We start from the raw sequence: 14,590 nt of genomic DNA, 5'->3' as shown, positions 1-14,590 counted from the left end.
AAAATTTATTAAATTTCAGTCTTGCTATTTATTATAATAAATCAATTCTGAATAGCAAAAGAATGCTTGTGAAAAGCATGTTATTTTCATTATTTCTTGTTTTTTCAAAATTAAAAAACTTTCTACGAATTGTGTAAGCAATATCTTTGATAGAAAATTTTTCAATAAAAATTATTCATTTTTTTTTTGTTTTATTCATGATTATAAAAGAAATATAACGTAGGAAAAATAATTTATACACTCAAAAACAAGATTTTTTTTTCATTGCTATAATATCTTTACAATTCTCAATTTTTTATCTTAAAATGATTTACTTAATGGAGTACATTAATTTTCATGAAACATATTCATAACTTTCTAAATATACATATTTCATATTAAATTTAAATTGATTTCGTATTTTATTAAAGATCACAGTCAAATATTTCGAGCTTTTCATTTTGCAAAGAGTGCAATCTTTTCCCCATCGTGCATCGTTTTACTTTATTGTTTAATAGATGATTTGTTGTTATTGATCTTTTTCATCACTATTAGTGTTTTTTATAACTTATATTGATCTGTGTAATTCAAAAAACCATTGACTTAATTTGGATTTTAACCAGCTGATGATAATTTATAGACTAATATTGTATTATTTGTTTAGTGCCATTATCCATTGTACTATGTCTTCTCGTTGTGTTGCCATCTATAATTGAAGAATCAAATCTTTTACTTATTGATATCTTATTCATGCATAGTGTTAAAAAATTCTTTTTTTTCGTAAATATTTACCGTCTCCTGTCAAAGACTAGAAGTTTTCATCACAAAAATATCATCTATGCCCTTAAATATATTCTTGATCAGTGATTTATCTATTTGATAATCACCACTCAAATGGCTGGTAGAACCACATCAGATCTATTGAAACATAAAAGATAATTATTAATTATTACAACAATTAGTTAAAAAACTATATTTTGTTTAGCTAATCTCATTCAATAAGTGGTCGAAAATCAAAATATTTGTCTTATTTTCTTTTTCTTTTAAAAACTCAGTTTAGAAAATTTATATTATTCAGTCCAAATTAACATAATTTTCGAACCGAAAAATATGCTTACATACCTCACTTAATAGTAATTTATTATAACCGGAAAATTTGAATTGTTTCGACAGCACACCTGGCTCCGGATTGGCAGTATTTTTGAGTTAATAGAAGGGAAGGTATCCTAAGTGGTCCCTCCCGATTTTACTGCCACTGAAATATGTTATTCTACGTCAAATTCTAAGAGACACATTTTATTTTTCTGCAGAAAAACGTATCTAGGGAGTGCAATTGGCCCTCAAAGCTAACCATCTTAAGGAGAAGTTTTTGAGTTTTATTCACATACACACACAGAAGCGTGCGCACGCACACAAACACACACACACTCGAGCATTATTCTGGAAATAGTCAGAATAATTTTATAGGACCTCAAAACGTCAACATCTGATGAAAACTCGATTTTGAAAATCAGGGTGAAAACAATAACTTCTTGATTTTTCCGCAAATCGTTTACTTTAATAACGGAGTGTTAAAAATTTTAAGAGTAGAAATTTATCTTGGCCCATGTAAATCATTACAAACACACCTAGCTGAAGAAGTAATTAATTTAATATAGACAATAGATAAATTAAGCACATAAACTTATTTACGATATGGGTGGATTCCATTGTGCTGGATAGTATTCAGTACGCAGTTAATTAGCCAGATTCTTAAAATAAAATATTAAAAGAGCAATTTAATCGACAGAATAATTATATATATATTGTAACATGAGGAAAATTCGACATCAACCCGCAGTTCAATACTATTTGAAAAATAATGAATCGTTATCCGGTGAGCCAATTCTGGTGACACCTATGAGCAAAAATTTCGACTTCGACCGAGTATCGATCGAACGCTTGGATTGAAACAAGAGATCCGGAATAAACTCTGTGCAGAACGGCCGCGTTTTTGGTATTTGAACAATTCGACCCAACCAAAAGAATAATTCCGAATTACGACTGTTTAAAACAATCCCGAGTTTTGATCAAGGACCCGTCAAATTAACCGATAGTAAAATAAATTCCGAGTGAATAGTAAACCGACCACTGTGAAAAAGCCGAAGCATCGGCGCGAATCTGAACAAAGAGTACGAGTGACTTTATTATTGAACAAGTGAGACGCGTTCGCATAATAATTATTAATTAAATAATTAATTACGAGTGATAATTTTATGATATTGCAATTTAACGCGTCACCGAAATAAAATATTATTTCTATATTATTTTATTTTATTTCAATCGAGCAATTCCGAGAATTACGGATTATCCGTGTCTCATTCGCAAGAGCAGTCTTGTCAGCTCGCCGTGTAAGAATACTCTGACGTCACTCGTCAATTATTTCGTTAATACTTACGCTGTATGTGTGTCTCCGGACAATAAAGTAACTGATTTTTTTTTATTTTGTCAACCGATTGTTTTCGTTAGTGCAACGAAGTGATTTTGTTTTTCGATCAACTACGATTTTTTTGTTGATAATTTTGTTTGATCGAGTCAAGCCGACAACGGCAAATTATATTTTGTTTTGTAACTGATAATTTTTATTTGTGATACCGATCAATTCATTATTCTGTGTTCAATATACGACTATTTATTTTTGTGTTAATTCTGATCAATTATTTGATCGTAATCTTGTGCCTGACCTTTCCCCGATCCACCACCCTGATGAGTCGTTTGTTTTTGATAATTGTTATTTGGCGATTATTAAATCACCTGGCGCCCAACTTTAATTTCTAAATAAGGTTGCCAAAATCGTAAGTGTATTCGGACGTCACACCGGTAGATCCCCGGTGGTGAAAAACCCGTTACAATATATATATATATATACATATATATATATATATATATGTGTGTGTGTGTGTGTATGTATACATATACGTATGAATATTTTTAATTATACACGTGGAGAGACAAGGACCAAGAGTGTAGCCTGGGTAAAACTGTTCCACTTACTGTTGGAACGCCTTGCTGCATTTCCTTCCCTTGCTGAAACATGACCTGGGAGATGACGGCGATGTTGAGATAGCAGGAACACACTCGCACTAACACTCAATACCACGTATATAAAATTAAACTTAAAATAAATAATCACAAGTAATAGTAAGTATTTATTGTATATATATATATATATATATATATATGTAGATATGATTATATAGTCGTGACACTTCACTCAGACCCTCAAACTTATGTGCCCTGCAACGACGATGACCTAGGGCCTCTGGCCCTCCAAGACCCCATCCATCACCTGCGCGAAAGACCAGCAGCCATAATAACGAATGATATAATAACTAAAGCATTTGAGAAATTGCCTTTCATTTTACTGTTGATTGGAGTATACGTGGGCGATACTATCATGGTGGTTCTCGAAAGACAAACTGACATATTGTTAAACTTTTTTAATAATATTCCCGATGAAAAAAGATTTTGTCTAATCATATATGATTATATATAATCATATATGAAGTTATATATAATCATGCATGATTATATATGGGGTCATATATAATTATATATAATTATATATGACCCCATACATAATTAGATCTGATCATACCTGGCTGTTATATTCCCATATATAATCATACATAAGTCTGTATATGATCAGGTCTGATCATATATGAGTCTATATATAATTAGATATGACCATACTTGGCTGTTATAACTCCATTTATAATCATATATAAGTCTATACATGATTAGATCTGATCAGACATAACTGATAAAAACCCATATATAATTAGATATAGGACTATATATAATTAGATCTAATCAGACATGGCTAATATAAATTCATGTATAGTCGTGCATAAGTTTATATATGAGTGGATCTGATCAGGCTTTATTGGTATGAAACCTATAAATACTTAATTATATATATATATATATATATTAAATAATATGACAATTTTTTAATATCAAAGTTATTAAATTTTTATTCTGTCAACTATCAATCAAACTTAAATCCCCAATACTAAAAAAATGTTCAAAGGTTTCGGCAGCAATTTAAAAGTATAAAGTATCAATTTGATTATTTCAGTTAAGTAATGCCATAAACTTTTCTTAACTATAAGTGTTAAACAGACTAGAGGATCAGACTACAACCCATAGATAACCTAAGTTAAGCAGCATCGACGTGGGACATTAATTGGACGGGTGACCTTTGTAACATGAGGAAAATTCGACATCGACCCGAGGTTTTAAATTATTCCCCCATGGAAAAGCTATATATTGTTAATAGTATATAAAAAAATATATGGTGAATATGTGATAAATATATAGCGGCAAAAATATCTATATTGAAAAATATATGTTTTTTATATATATTGGATTATATACTTATAATAATATATTTACTTGTATATAATGTTTTGTATTTTTCTATATATATTATCTCATATAATGCTCAATATATTCTTGTCATATATGGATGGTATATATATAATTTATAAGTATAATATAATAAACTTTATATATATTTCCATATATTTTGACTCTTAAATTAGTGGTATATGGTCTCTATATAATTGATTATATATGAAAGAATTTATATGTTTAAATATATGGTTAGCGGTATATTGGAATTATATTTTTCTAATATATTAAAACTTATATTTTTCGCAATACATTGAAAATTTTATTTTTTCAATATTCTTTTTCAATTTCTACACAAATTCACAAAAAAAGTCAAATTTACTATTTTTTTTTTCTTTTCATTGACCTTACATTTACTGAATAACTAACGCAATAACCTAAGAAAAGTAAAAAAAGTTCCATATATTTTACAATATACTGGAAACCATATATTTTGCAATATACTGGAAAACATATATAAAAGATATAAAAAATACTATATATTAATTAATATACTACTTTCAATATAATATATCAATATAAAAAAAGATATATTAAAATATATATGTAAACCATACATAAAAAAGTCATATATTGATAAATACATTGGTAATATATTCTAGCAATATATTTTTTTCAATATATTATCATATATTAATACGGAAAAAATCTAAATATGATTTTATATATTGTACAATATATCACATGATAATATTCATATATTCTATCATATATGTTTTCACATATAAAGTTTTTTCATGCGGGTTTGAAGATAATGAATCGTTATCCGGTGAGCCAATTCTGGTGACACCTATGGTGAAAAATTTCGACTACGACCGACCAATCGATCCAACGCATGGATTGTGTCAAGAGATCCGGGATAGACGCCGAACTGAACGGCCACGTTTTTTTATTTGAACAATTCGACTCCGACCAATTTTGATCCCGACGATTGAACAACGCGAGTTACGACTAACCCGACCAATTCAAGTTTTGATCAACGACTAGCTAAACTAATTGATTGCGACAATTAATTACGACCGACAATAACCGAGTTCGTGAACAAGTGAACAAGCCGAAGCCTCGGCCCGAAACTGAACAAAGTGTACAACCGATTTGTTAATTAACCAGTGAAGTGCGATAATAATTAATTAATAAAATAATTAATTACGTGTAATCGGTAGGTTAGTGCAATTTAGCGTGTTACCGAAATAAAATATTATTTTATATTTTACTTTATTTCAATCGAGCAATTCTGAGAATCACAGATTATCTGTGTCTCATTCGCAACAGCAGTCTTGTCACCTCGCCGTGTAAGAATACTCTGACGTCACTCGTCAAGTATTTCTTTAATACTTTCGCTGTATGTGTGTCTCCGGACAATAAAATTATTTTATTTTAATTTTGTGAACCGACTGTGTTTTCCTTGAGCAAAGAACTGATTTTGTTTCGATCAACGACGTTTTTTTTTTTTTTTAAATTTGTTTACATCGAGTCAAGCCGACCACGGCAATTTATTATTTTGTTTGTACCGATTACTTTTGATTTGTGATACCGATCAACGATTTTGTTTAATTAAAATAAGACTGATTATTTGTTTAATTCTGATCAATTATTTATCGTAATCTTAAGTGCCTGACCTTTCCCCGATCCGCCACCCTGAGCCGATTTTGATAATTGTTTATTTGGTGATATTAAAATCACCTGGTGCCCAACTATAAGTTTTGAACAAGGTTGCCAAAAATCGTAAGTGTATTCGGACTTTACTCAGGTAGATCCCCGGTGGTGAAAAACCCGTTACACCTTGTAGTAAAATAGTAGTCAACGGATAATAATTTTTTTTTTTTATTATTTAATTTTAACCGAATTTATATTGATGAAGACAATAAATCCTAATTAAGTTCAACAACGGATTAAAAAAAATCTTAGTCAACATAAATATAATTGCCATCTAAGCGAGATCTTATAGATAGAAGAAACTGCATTAGCAATAGATCGACTTGGGATATGATTTTAAGTTTGATATGACAGCAATACTTGAAAAACAGGGCAACTAGATTAAAAGAAATCTCAGTGAGATAATATTTATTAATTGTGATAGATTTATAAATTATAGATCACGTACGGAAAATGTAACTAATTTGTATGATGATTCAATTAGATAAATGAAGCGATGGGGTACAAAAAATTAAATTTCAATTTGAGTTATAATATAGTGAAAGTCGATGCAGCTAGTAGGCAGTTGAGTCAACTTAGAAATCTGAATCTATTGTGAAATTGGGTTAGCATAACTATAACCAAGGTCACTAGAATAGCGAGGTTAGGACTCGACAAAAAATTTTCATATGGGTCCGATCATGTTAACCTTATATCCCGACATTGACAAGATTAGGATTACCCGATGGGGGCCTAATGAGAATGTAACGCAGATTATCCATGAGGTCCTTATTAAGATGGTCTTATTGGGAATTGTTTAAAAAAAATATATTAAGTTGCGAGAAAAAAAACAATTTAATTAGATCGTAAATGTGATCTAATATATCAGAAGTATTAACTTTGACGAAGTAAACATGTTTTGTATTGACAAAAAGTCCCGATGACTGCTGGGCTCGAATCTGAATCCTTTTGATTTGAAGTTAATGGTACTATCAACTGCGCTGATCCACGTACGTGATTGTGTAAGTGTAAATAGTACATTTATTATGATACCAAAGAATGACGGATGAAGAAATGAAAAGCCCCTAATGTAATGATTGACTCATCACTTTTATAAATACATTATTGTTTAGTAGTTTGTTTAAATTTTTGGCGGTTAATTAACCATTAAAGAGAAATTAGAATTTTGTAAGGACAAATTAGTTCTTGAATTATATTCTCGTGTTACTTTAGGCAAATTAGAAAGAAATTCTAGTCGGACATTAACAATAAAATGTTGAGTAACTTTTAGCCTGTAAGAAAACCAGTTAGCAACATTTGATTAGAATGTTAGTCTAAGAAGCTTAGATGAATCTCATCAGGTTTGCCCGTTGGCAAATAATTTTTTTTTGCAATAAGGCTATCATGATTTGATCCTAATGAGAACCTACTCAGGTTTACCTGATAGAAAAGTACTTTTTTTTTAGTAAAACAATCCTGATATGGGCCTGATGAGGACTTGATCAGGTTTACCTTATAGCGATTTCTTTTTTTTTATAAAGATATCCCGAAGTGGCCCTAATAAGAACCTAGTTAGGGTTGCCCAATTCAGGATTATTCAACTTTTATTTTGTTTCGCTACTATTTGCGTCAACAGTCGAAGAAAGAAAACTGAAAATAATAATAAAAAATGAGGTGTGCAGACACTCTCTCAAGGGCAGCACCGGTGTAATATATATGTACATTTGTTTTACATATTAGTTTCCACATGAAATGTGACGCCGGTCATGACTTTTAATTAATTATAAATAAAAGTGGTAAGAGCTACAATTGTGAAATCGAAAAGGGCTTAAGTAAACAAAAGTTTAAAGACAATAATCCAAAAATGAACTCAATTTAGTTATATTAAGTGAGAGATAACGTGTTTACGTACGTACTTTCCAATAAACAGACCAATTGACGTCCAGGAAAATATTTTCAATCAGCTTTTTTTTCTTTTTTTGTTTATTATAATTCACAGAAGTAAACTTTAAGCTTTGTTAGAATCGTTTAATGAATTATTTTCTTGATATCAGAGCTTCTTTTTTATCTAAATAGAAAATTAGTGGAGATTATTTACGTTGACCAATATTCGGGTTTGTCATGTGGCGTATAGCCTACTCTCTCCGTTTTATGTTCAAATACAATATTGAATAAATGGAACTGTCACCCATATATTATTCAATAAACAGATCGAAACTGAAATATCTTAGTCCACAAAATCACATTCAGCGCCACAGATCCGAAGTACTTATAAGCTCTTGAAATTTATCTATAAAAGAAAAATAAAAAAAAAACCATAACTTTGTTATAAACACTTGTTTTGATCATTTCTGTTATCGACAAATTTGATATATCTAAATATTAAAACTAATTACTTAATAGTATAAGTAAAAAAAATGCTTTTTTAAAGACAATGGAAATAACATGGAAATATAGTTCAGTAGCACATAATAAAAGTTCATTCCCTCTTAATCTATAAAGGGAAGAAACATAATGGTTAACTTCTCAGTATAATACTAATAATTTTCTAAAAATTTTCTAAAATGTTATATTTTGCAATTAACTTATATTGCAATTACTTCAGACAACATTATTTTGTTGTTCTTGATATTAATATTTATCGATATGAAAGTTCTAACTAACAAAGTTATTGGTATGATAACCATAGCTATGATAAATCATAATCATAAAGTCACTCACTCTAACCAATTTAATACGAAGTACGATTGAATAGCATGTTAAACTGACGAGAGCGAAAATAAAAAGCTACCGTACGGATCCTAGTGTTTCACCTAACTACTGGATTTACTGCAGGCAGTGACGCACCGTCCCCTCCTCTACGTCTTGCTGTGCAGCGAGAACAGCGCACTGCTTTCCCACAATATCACTCTACTAAAATACTTTTATTTTGAAATTATCCGTAGAATAACTCCTCGTACTTCACTTTTAAAGTGTGACATACGTTCAATAATGTACAGGTTTCAAAGTTACAAAATTAAACAAAACAATCTAAGTTTAAAAAATCGAATTCATATACATAGTGCTTCATTAGAAATTAACTTTGTAGCTCACTGTTGTTTGGAAACTTTTTTAAAAGTGTTGAGAAAATTTCGCTAAAAATTTTAATCTTAAGAGTGGTTTATTTACTGTAAATATTTTTTATTGAAAGTACATGTCAATGTGATAATTTTATTACTTATTTTTTATTTCTCAGTTACGTTCTATATCATTCGTTGTCATACTATTGATTTGTCTATTTTTTATACAATTAATTGCCATGTAAAAATATTTACCTCAAGAATAATTTTTTGCTGTGTAGTATTGAAAATTTTTCCACTTATAAGTTCTCTTTCATCAATACTGGGAATCATTCAAAATATCATACAAAAAAACCATTGAGAAGCTAAATTGGAAGTAGATTTCTCATCATACATACATTGATCATCGACTAAAAGTTATTAAAATAACTTCGAAAATTCTATTTAAACTGAAAGACATAAAAATAAATTTATGCATGTTATTTTATAACTTACTGATCGTCGAAGAAAGTGATATTTTTTTTTTATAATTTAACTGTTAGATTTTACAATAATTTTCTTTTGCTAATTTCATTACTAGACTTTATTCAATCCGAGTTTTTTCTAAAAAATCGTTAAAACCAATAAGTTAAACTGCGGATATTGAAGCTTATTAGATAAGCTGTCAGATTAACAAAAAACGAGCTGTTGTTTTGAATGAGTAGTTATATCCTTATAAATCAGAAAAAAAATGATTTTTCGAATTTCCACAAAAGCATATATAGCCAGATAAGATAACTGAAACTGTCAGCAGCAAGTTTTTTTACTAACACTTGGCCAAATGAATCATCTGAAAGAAAAAAGTCGTTGATAAAAATTTCAACTCTTTAACGGAATCATGTGTGAAGCTGAGAAAAGAAAAGGTTATATACTAAAACGGTTTAACAAATTTAATGAAACTTTGTTAAGCTGTAACCGTTTAGGTTTTCGTCTTGAAAATCGGGCGCGAAAAACGAAAGTTTCCCCATAGCCATCTATCATGCTAATTATGTGCTATATATACGGGGCATTCCATGCCAAATCGGACAGTTTTTCAACTTTGCATTTTTGATTTCCTCTATTCTTTGACTATTTCTTCTATACCTATCAAAAAGTCCTTTTTGGCCAAGTTTGAGATTTTGTTGATCATTGGTTCAGAAAATGTCAAATTTTGAAAAAAAAAACAGCTGTTTTCACGGTTTTTTGCTTATAACTTCCATAATAATGATCAAAATTCAGCGTTGTTTTTTTTTCAAAATTTTTGTTTTTTACGCACTTTTCAAAAAAGAATAAAAAAAATTATGCAAAGGGTTTTTTTTGTATAATTTTTGAAATTTAACAGTTTAATCGTTCTTTTAAAACTGTTTGTGTCCTTTAATTTTTTCCAAATTCTTTTACGTTAAACTTCTATTAATTCTAGAAATTTTAATCCCTGACTGATAGTGGGATTCGGATTATTACTACCCGGGAAAAAATGTTTTTATAAAATTTTGTACAATTTTATAAAATTTTACAAAATTTTAGTACTAACATTTTATAAAATTTTATAAAATTTTATACTGAAAATGGCCTGGTAAAATTTTATCAAATTTTATAAAGTTTTATAAAATTTTATGAAGTCTTATAAAAATTTATAAAATTTTGTAAAACTTTATAAAATTTCATAAAATTTTACCAGGCCATTTTCAGTATAAAGTTTTATAAAATTTTGTAAAATTTTATAAAATTTTATAAAGTTTTATAAAATAATTTTTTTTTTTCCGGGACGGGTCACCCATCCAATTAATGGCCAACCTCGATGCTGCTTAACTTTTGTTATTGAAGAATCGTAGTCTGCTCCGCTCGTCTATTGGTCACTTGTAGCTTAGAAACATTCGTGGCTGTATTTATGATTACTCATGAATTCTTATCAGCCATATTTCATAGTATTAATTTATAATTATATATAAAAAAAAGATTTGAATAATTCAACTATCGACTGTTTAATGAACATAAAATTTTAAAATTAATTAAATTTATTGATTTTTCATGATTTTTATTTGTGAATTAATGACGAAACCTTTGAACTTTTTCTTGAGTAACGACGATTTAATTTGAATTGCTAGTTGACAAAATAAAAGTTTAAAAACATTAAATTCAAAATTATCACATTATGTAACATATATATAAATATGTAAGAGAAAGGGGTGGCGGGGGTACCCGGGAAAAAATGTTTTTATAAAATTTTGTACAATTCTATAAAATTTTACAAAATTTTAGTACTAACATTTTATAAAATTTTATAAAATTTTATACTGAAAATGGCCTGGTAAAATTTTATCAAATTTTATAAAGTTTTATAAAATTTTATGAAGTCTTATAAAAATTTATAAAATTTTGTAAAACTTTATAAAATTTCATAAAATTTTACCAGGCCATTTTCAGTATAAAGTTTTATAAAATTTTGTAAAATTTTATAAAATTTTATAAAGTTTTATAAAATGATTTTTTTTTTCCGGGACGGGTCACCCATCCAATTAATGGCCAACCTCGATGCTGCTTAACTTTTGTTATTGAAGAATCGTAGTCTGCTCCGCTCGTCTATTGGTCACTTGTAGCTTAGAAACATTCGTGGCTGTATTTATGATTACTCATGAATTCTTATCAGCCATATTTCATAGTATTAATTTATAATTATATATAAAAAAAAGATTTGAATAATTCAACTACCGACTGTTTAATGAACATAAAATTTTAAAATTAATTAAATTTATTGATTTTTCATGATTTTTATTTGTGAATTAATGACGAAACCTTTGAACTTTTTCTTGAGTAACGACGATTTAATTTGAATTGCTAGTTGACAAAATAAAAGTTTAAAAACATTAAATTCAAAATTATCACATTATGTAATATATATATAAATATGTAAGAGAAAGGGGTGGCGGGGGTAGGCAAAACGAGGTACTTCTAAAATATTATAAAAAAAATTTTTTTTTTTAAATCTATTATAACCATCCCAAAATTACTTTTGTAAATATAATTGAGCATTATTTTGAATTTTTTTCGTTAAACTTTTTCAAGAATCGAGTGCCGGTCGAAAAATGTTAAAGACTTTTGTATTATGATAAAAACTATTAAAAACTTTTTTATCTTCCTTTGCATCCAATAATTGTGTGAAATATAATTTTTCTTAATGGAAATAACTTACAAAAAATTTTAATAAAATCAAACTTATTCAATATTCGGAATTTTTTTTTTCTACATTTTTCTGGGAGTACCCTGCATATATTTAGGTAGTCAATTATATTTTTTATAATACAATTTTCATATTTGTTTATCACCATATTTTGCCCACAAAAATGAAATTTTTTTTTATGGCCATTGAAAATTTTATCTATTTACGTCGAATTTCTAACAATTTTTATAATAATTTGTAATAAACTTTATAAAGTTGTGTGAAATTTTATCAAATTTTATAAAATGCTACCCTACACTAGATGCAATAGTGGCATCAAGTTCTCTAAAGTTTTATGAAATATTATAAAGTTTTATAAAATTTCATACAATTATATAAAATTTTATCTAATTATTACTCCCCTTTTGAGATCTTACTTTATAAAATTGTATAAAATTGTATAAATTTGTATAAGATTTTATAAGATCGCATATAATTTTATGAAATCGTATACAACTTTATAAAATTTTATAAAATTTCATCTACATATTACTTCTCTTCTAAGGACTTACTTCATAAAATTATATAAAATTGTATAAGATTGTATAAAATTTTATATAATTTTATAAAATCGGATAAAACTTTATAAAATTTCATACAATTATATCAAATTTCATTTAATTATTACTTCCCTCACTAAGATCTTACTTTATAAAATTTTATAAGATTGTATAAAAATTTATATAATTTTATGAAATTGTATAAAAGTTTATACAATTTCATAAAATCTTATAAAATTTCGTACAATTATATAAAATTTTATCTAATTATGACTTCCCTTTTAAGATCTTACCATATAAAATTTTATAAAATTTTATAAAATTCTATGAAATTTGATAAAATTATATAAAATTATATGAAATTCTATGAAATTTCGCTGTACAGTCTTATAAAATTGTATAAAATTTTATATAATTTTATACAATTGTGTAAAACTTTAAAAAATTTTGTTATATTTTATACAATTTTATAAAATGTCATACAATTTTATAAAATTACATTTATTTATTACGTTCCTTACTCAGATCTTACTTTATAAAATTTTAGAAGATTTTATAAAATTTTTGAAGATTTTATAAAATTGTATAAAATATTATAAAATTTTATAAAATTATATGTATTTTTATAAAATTTTGCTGTAAAATCTTATAAAATCTTTCAAAATTTTATAAAATTGTGTAAAATTTTATATTATTTTATAAAATTTTATAAAAACATTTTTTCCCGGGTAGGCAAAACGAGGTACTTCTAAAATATTATAAAAAAAATTTTTTTTTTTAAATCTATTATAACCATCCCAAAATTACTTTTGTAAATATAATTGAGCATTATTTTGAATTTTTTTCGTTAAACTTTTTCAAGAATCGAGTGCCGGTCGAAAAATGTTAAAGATTTTTGTATTATGATAAAAACTATTAAAAACTTTTTTATCTTCCTTTGCATCCAATAATTGTGTGAAATATAATTTTTCTTAATGGAAATAACTTACAAAAAATTTTAATAAAATCAAACTTATTCAATATTCGGAATTTTTTTTTTTCTACATTTTTCTGGGGGTACCCTGCATATATTTAGGTAGTCAATTATATTTTTTATAATATAATTTTCATATTTGTTTATCACCATATTTTGCCCACAAAAATGAAATTTTTTTTTATGGCCATTGAAAATTTTATCTATTTACGTCGAATTTCTAACAATTTTTATAATAATTTGTAATAAACTTTATAAAATTGTGTGAAATTTTATCAAATTTTACAAAATGCTACCCTACACTAGATGCAATAGTGGCATCAAGTTCTCTAAAGTTTTATGAAATATTATAAAATTTTATAAAATTTCATACAATTATATAAAATTTTATCTAATTATTACTCCCCTTTTGAGATCTTACTTTATAAAATTGTATAAATTTGTATAAGATTTTATAAGATCGCATATAATTTTATGAAATCGTATACAACTTTATAAAATTTTATAAAATTTCATCTACATATTACTTCTCTTCTAAGGACTTACTTCATAAAATTATATAAAATTGTATAAGATTGTATAAAATTTTATATAATTTTATGAAATCGGATAAAACTTTATAAAATTTCATACAATTATATCAAATTTCATTTAATTATTACTTCCCTCACTAAGATCTCACATTATAAAATTTTATAAGATTGTATAAAAATTTATATAATTTTATGAAATTGTATAAAAGTTTATACAATTT

At 26.9% G+C, this 14,590-nt stretch overlaps 1 long non-coding RNA gene across 9 annotated transcripts; it reads right to left on the bottom strand.

Moving 5' to 3' along the window:
* Positions 1-244: 244 nt before the first annotated feature.
* Positions 245-9,014, bottom strand: LOC130671780 (uncharacterized). Of its 9 annotated transcripts, none has more exons than XR_008990568.1 (6): positions 8,791-9,014; positions 7,982-8,359; positions 3,013-3,350; positions 1,102-1,234; positions 772-897; positions 245-685 (listed from the first exon to the last, which is right to left on the bottom strand). It is a non-coding gene; the product is annotated as an uncharacterized LOC130671780 (long non-coding RNA). The 9 variants fall into 9 exon arrangements; XR_008990569.1 differs by having other exon boundaries at positions 3,013-3,307; positions 8,791-9,011; XR_008990566.1 differs by having other exon boundaries at positions 3,013-3,307; positions 7,986-8,359; positions 8,791-9,010.
* Positions 9,015-14,590: the final 5,576 nt, after the last annotated feature.

The sequence above is a fragment of the Microplitis mediator genome, chromosome 7 (assembly GCF_029852145.1).
Source record: "Microplitis mediator isolate UGA2020A chromosome 7, iyMicMedi2.1, whole genome shotgun sequence".
Lineage (NCBI taxonomy): Eukaryota > Metazoa > Arthropoda > Insecta > Hymenoptera > Braconidae > Microplitis > Microplitis mediator.
The sequence above is the reverse complement of the archived record's forward strand: the minus strand, read 5'-3'. Positions and strand labels throughout refer to the sequence as shown.